Source organism: Lactuca serriola, chromosome 4, assembly GCF_051521515.1.
Source record: "Lactuca serriola cultivar US96UC23 chromosome 4, Lser_US96UC23_V15, whole genome shotgun sequence".
In the NCBI taxonomy this organism is placed as follows: domain Eukaryota; kingdom Viridiplantae; phylum Streptophyta; class Magnoliopsida; order Asterales; family Asteraceae; genus Lactuca; species Lactuca serriola.
Genome location: NC_136411.1, coordinates 138575821 through 138582378, shown reverse-complemented (window position 1 = coordinate 138582378; position 6558 = coordinate 138575821). Strand labels below are relative to the sequence as shown.

Below are 6558 nucleotides of genomic sequence, written 5' to 3'. Positions count from 1 at the left end.
GGGCGCTCAACTTCAACCTTTATTGGTTAAGACATAGCTTTCCTGGATACATTTCAAGTTTAGGCTGCTAAACATATTGCATCCCTCAAACCAAGCGGGGTTATGTTTTTGTTCCATGATTTCACTAAAATAAGGGAGGCCACAAATGCACTATAACGTGTATTGGCTCAACTAAACATTTGAACTTTTATCGGATCATCCCATATAACACTAGCAACTATAGTTCAAAGTATTACTATTGGATTTAAAGATTTCAATTTTCAAATTTTCTAGTAATTTACTTTTTATACCCCTACCCCACACTTATTTCATACAATGCCCTCATTGTATGCATAAAATAAATCAAAATTAAGAAAAAGGGAGAAAAACGAACAGACTCCCCTGGGATAGTGGTGTGAACATCTCCAAAAGTGTGGAAAACGTGCATCTTGAATATGGACTCTGAGAAATAGAAACTTGGACCTTGAACTCGCGAGATAAGGAATGTACCGGCAAAAACATGAAATCGAGCCTTCAATCTTCTAAAAATGTGGTGGAAATCTTCAAAATAGAACGAACAATGTGGGAAAGCATACACCACATTGTATAGTAGTGAAAATGAGCCAAAATAATCTCCAGAATAATGACAAGAAGAATGGTATCAACCCATGGAATAATAATATATTAAGGGCCTTGATCTTGTGAAGAACACCAATTCACGACGTGATATAAGAAAAGTCACGACGTGAAATCGCAATCACGCGTATTCTGGGAACCCTTGAGAACTGACTCACGACGTGAGTAACAATAGTTCACGTCGTGAAAACTGGCTAGACAGACAAACATTTAGCCAAATCTTCTTTTAATGTGCACAATTCAACCCAATGTCTTAATGTATTAAGACTCTTCTAAATTCACCAGTTTTTGACTCTTTCGTTGACTATCCTCTCTCTTGACTCACCCCACACTTATTTTCAAATATGGGTCTCGACTCTCGACTTTAAACATTCACGGCTAAAGACGTACGTACTTATATCTCGATATCCTTTCTAGGCGCTCCTAGCAATTTCTGAGAAATAACAACCAAAGAAGAATAAAAGTAACATAATATCTTAAAAGTTCTTACAATCCCAACAAAATAAACAAAATACAATAAAAACAAACCAAAACAAAACAAAACAAAATAAAAATAAACAAACAATCAATCATCCTCCTCCTCATCGTTTGCTCCGCTCGTATCGCTCCGTCACCTCCACGTCCGCCATACTCCGTCCATCTCGGGCAACTCGGGTAATGATACCCCAAATGAGGCGGCTGCTCCACTCCAAGGTGTCGGACAACATTCTCCATAGTCCCCCGATCCAATTGATACTCAAAGATAACTAGTCAAATTAACCAGCCATGTCACTCCCAAAAGGTGCTCCCACCATGGATGCGGGTGGATGTATTGGCTGCCCACGTTCTCTTCGTCCTCTCATGTTCCTGCACCTCGGCCGTGGCTGTGGTTCAGGTTGATCCGCCGGCTGATCATCACCATCATCACCCCCACCATCTGAAGGTACTATGCCCCAATGTGACCCGAAGTTTCTGACAACCCGCATAGTCTCCAAATACCCCATGCCAAACTCATGCTCATCCACACAAGTCATGGAACGAATAATATCAGGAACAACCAAATGATACGAGTGGGCCAAACGCGTAATAAATTGCCCTCCACAAATGGGGCTCCCAGGGCGTGAACTAGCTGCAGACCCGGCCAGAAAACGTGCCAGAAAATAAGGAATATTGCAACACATGCCAGGATGTAAGATACACCATAAGAAGAATAAATTCTATTTTGTCACTTTATCTCCATGCCTCCTATGATTGATGGAAAATGTGATGAACCGGTGGAGTAAGCGATGGATCGGGGACCGAATACTGCTCTCGGGAGACACTCCGGAATTAAACATTCCGGACGCAATATTATGCCAGAAAGAATACCCAGTGACACCCTCCGCATATCCTCTAGCATCCGTACTTAAAAACATTCCAAATTCGGGAGTCATTGCCTCTTGTCTATCATATAGTCCAACTCTCCAAGCAAAGTCAACGAGGCTGCACTCCCGGTACTCACCCCCCAAACAGAATACCAAAGCTTGTGGCCGATGCAAGTCTTGAATAGTTTCCTGAAATGTCACTGTTGAGAAAAACTCGACACAAAATTCCTTATATACCCGCTCTTGGACCCGGAACAGATTACGCCATCCATAACAAATCAATGAATACCCATCTCCAATAAATATTTTTGTCAAAAATGGGCCCAACCGGTCTACGAGCCCAACTTCCCTCAACCGTGTCCAATTAATTGTTGTAGCACCTGTAATTTCCCTATTGTAAAGCCACCCTAACTTGTTGTTCCATCGGGTTAAGATGTCGCAGGGCATTGTTGCGGGAAAATTGTAAAACGGGTGTAAACTTGCCACCCCAATGGGAGTCTCTCTTCGGGGAGCCATTACCGCAAAAACAGCAATAAACAAATCCAAAAGAAATAATCCAACAAATTAGAAATTAAGGAAACTGAAAACTGCTCAGACCAGGATTCACGTCGTGAATCCTTTAAGATTCACGTCGTGAATTCGTACCCAGCAACTAAAATCGGGAAAATCAGGGTACAAATCAAACCACAAGAATAATGGGGTTTACTCCCATAGCATTTACAAGCATAAAGCATCAACATTTCAAGGCTATTTCACGATTCTTAGGGCATATTTTCTACATTTTAACATATGAACAAACCCTAGCCCTAAATTCAACTATTAGAGCAAAAATCAAACATAGCAATTAAGAAATATTACCTTTGATGGAAGTATTACGTAAGCACAAAGAAGATTAGAGGAGTTGTCGGCCAAAATCGGAGCAATGGGGACCAAGAGGGGACCAGATTTCGTTTTCACTTCGTGAGGAATAAACAAAGGGAGGGTCAACTGACTTCTAGGGCTTTATTCTGTGGTCCCGTGTTTTCAAAAATTCATGTCGTGAATCCTGACGAATTCACGTCGTGAGTTTAGTCTGGGCTAAATTTTGGGCCATGCACTCACGGATTGGTCTTGGGCCACTTATAAAATAGGCTAAACTATATTATTAACTTATTATCCGCTTTATTCACGATTCACGTCGTGAATTCTGAAGAATTCACGTCGTGAATGTTGTCTGGAAGGAAAAATTCATATTAAATCAAAATTGACTTTCAACTAAATTCTCAATTATTACTACTTCCAATTTAGGGTCCCCACATTATGTTATAATCGAGTTGGATGATATGATCTATGTTTTTTAAGACTAAAACGCAAAAAGAAAAGAAAGAAAGAAAAAAAAATGCAAACCAAACTCGGGTTGCCTCCCGATAAGCGCTTCTTTTTCTTAGAGTCTTGAGCTGGACTCCGTGCATCCTACGTTGACCCGTCTGAAGAATCCACCACTAGGATCTTTTGTTCCTTGAAACGCCTATTGTAAGCTTGAACTCGTCTTTTGTACGCCTTCTTCGAATTCTCCTTTTTAGATTTGACCTCTTCTTCATCAAGCTTGCATTTGGTCCCTTTAGTTTCCTCCCTGCACTCCATAGCATCCCTGTCCTCTTTCACTACTGGCTTTGTCACCCTTGAAGTAACCTCCTCTTCATCACCTGTTATCTCATCTTCCTTGCTTACCCAAGAAGTTTTCAACCAAATATGGAACAGATGCTCTTGGTTAATTTTGTTCTTTTGACTTGATGAACTGTCTTGATCTCTTCCTCCATAAGCTTTTCTAGTTCTTCTAGTTCATTGTCTTCATTAATTGTGAACACCTCTTCTTGAACATGATTCCTTTGGAAGCAATGACTTCAACCAAATATGGAATAGATGCTCTTGGTTAATTTTGTTCCTCCATAAGCTTTTCTAGTTCTTCCTTGCTTACCCAATAAGGTGGATTCTTGTAAGCAATGACTTCAACCAAATATAGAACAGATGCTCTTGGTTAATTTTGTTCTTTTGACTTGATGAACTGTCTTGATCTCGTCCTCCATAAGCTTTTCTAGTTCTTCTAGTTCATTGTCTTCATTAATTGTGAACACCTCTTCTTGAACATGATTCCTTTGAAAGCCATGTTCTATCCCAAAAATTTCTTTGTCATCACCCACCCTCAAGGTGAGCTTGGACTCACGAATATCAACAAGAGCTTCAGCAGTGTTAAGCAATGGACGACCAACGATAATTGGAACATTGGGGTCTTCCTTCATATCCAACACTACAAAATCTATTGGAAAAACAAATTTTCCAATTTTTACTAAAATATCCTCCACAATGCCCCGGGGTTGTGTCACTGAACGGTTCGCCATGTGAATAGTCATTCTTGTAGCCTTCATCTTATGAATTTCCAACTTTTGATAAAATGAATAAGGCATCAAATTAATGCTAGCCCCAGAATCGGCTAAAACATTAACCTTCATTTTGTTACCAAATTCATACGGAAGAGTGAGGCGTCCAGGATCTCCCATTTTCTTAAGTGTATCTCCCAACACAGCTTTTGAGCTTTGCTCGCTTAGAATCACCTTAGAATGCTTCTTTAATTTCTGGCGAGTGTCTATTAAGTCTTGCAGTAATTTTTGATGCTTGGGAATTTTTGATAAGGACTCGACAAAAGGAATATTAATCGAGATACCCTTCACGTGCTTAACAAACTCTATATGCTCTCTTTCCAGTGAACTAAGGGCAGCTCGGGAAGGAAAAGGCAAAGGCGGCTGATGAACCAAGCCAGCTATAAAATTTTTATGTTCATGACGGGCCCACGTCGTGAACTTATATGGTTCACGTTGTGAATTCTGAAATTCAACAGCATCTTGATTTTCGAGCTTGGGCTTCTTCATCTTTGAATTGGGTTGTTGTTGTTCATCTTCTAAGGCTTCTAAGAACTCAGAGATGGCCTCTTCTTCAGTATCTATGGCCATTACATGAGATTGGGCCTGCGTTTCGGGATTTTTCGGGGACAACTTCTCATGAACCAGAGTGGCTAGTTGACCAAGTTGTACTTCAAGGTTATTGATGGAGGCTTGCTGATTATTTATTAAAGTTTGTTGTTCATTAATAGCAGAATCAGTAGCATCGTGTCTCTTTTCTGAAGCTTCCATAAACTTCATCAACATGGTCTCTAGATCGGGTTTCTTCTCAGCTGGTGGCTGCTCCTTTTGATAAAAGCATCGACCTGTCTGCCTATACTTCTCTTCTTTCTGCTTCTTATACTCTTCATATGGCAGCCACTCCTTCTTTGGTTTCCTCCAGTCTTCATCAAACTTATCCCCACTCGAGTAGCACACTTGAGCTTTTCTGTTCCCAAACTCATCTAAATTGCAGTCCTTGGTCAAGTGCGGACCACTACACCTCTCGCAACCCACTCTTATGGCATGAATTGAGTGGTCCATTTGTGTCAACCTCCGGTCCATATTATTTAGCATACCCATCATGGCTGCTATTTCTTCAGTTTGGGCTCCTCCACCGCCTTTAATTCTATCTTGCCTAGGGTTATGGTATTCGCGAGAGTGCTTCGCGAATTCTTCAATCAGCTCCTTGACCTCCCTTGGATTTTTCTTTGTCAAAGGTCCTTAAGAGTCAAGGAGTTGTCTTGTCATAACGTTGAACCCATCATAGAAGATTGACATCTCTTGTTGCACATTTAGATCATGCTGAGGGTAATTTCTGAGCAAGCCCTTGTACCGCTCCCATGCTTCGTATAATGACTCCCCCGGCTATTGCTCAAAATTGGCTATCGCTTTCTTGAGTTTAGTTATCTTGGATGGTGGGCAAAACTGGTCCAGGAATTGCTCACGCATTTGAGCCCAAGTGGTAATTGTACCCGGCGGAAGTGATCTTAACCACTCTTTAGCAGCTCCCTTGAAAGTAATGGGAAGCATCCTAAGCAAGACGGTGTTTCTGTTGACATTTGGGACATTGAAGTAATCTGCAATGTCATTGACTTCATCTAGATGCTTAAAAGCATCCTCATGATCTTTCCAAAAAAATGGGATATCCTTCAGTGTAGTCAAGATGTGCCCCTTCAGCTCGAATGTGGCAGTGGCAGGTATTGCGGGTTGGACTAAACCGGGACCCACATCTTCTCGGATCCGCTTCTTGTAAACTCCCATGGACATCTCTTCAATTGATGCCATCTCGTTCCTTGGCTCGTTCTCGGGTTTGCTCGTATGTTCTTCAAATTCGGGCTCGGTATCGTATTCGGATTTGGTTTGGACGGGTATTTGATCCAAGTGTTCAAAATTGCTCTTATGCCTTGAGGATGAACTTGACTCTCCTGTCTTCTTTCCTGACTTTCTTGAAAATGATGACTTTAATTCTTGCAGTGGCATCTTCTTATTAGTCTTCTTGTGAAGTGTAGCTTCGGGATCTTCAATTGCTGGCACCAAAGGTGTGGTAGATCCTCTGGTCATGAACTCCTGTAACTCGATAAAATAAAAACATGAAACTGAACTAAAATAAGAAGATACTTAAAAACTAAAAACTAAAGTTCTCACGTCGTGAGTTTATACAGCTCACGTCGTGAATTCTGTGA

The 6558-nt window shown here is 41.0% G+C and overlaps 1 non-coding gene across 1 annotated transcript; it reads left to right on the top strand.

Moving 5' to 3' along the window:
- Positions 1-5669: 5669 nt before the first annotated feature.
- Positions 5670-5776, top strand: LOC145103388 (small nucleolar RNA R71). The gene has a single exon (XR_013706482.1). It is a non-coding gene; the product is annotated as a small nucleolar RNA R71 (small nucleolar RNA).
- The last annotated feature ends 782 nt before the right edge of the window (positions 5777-6558 follow it).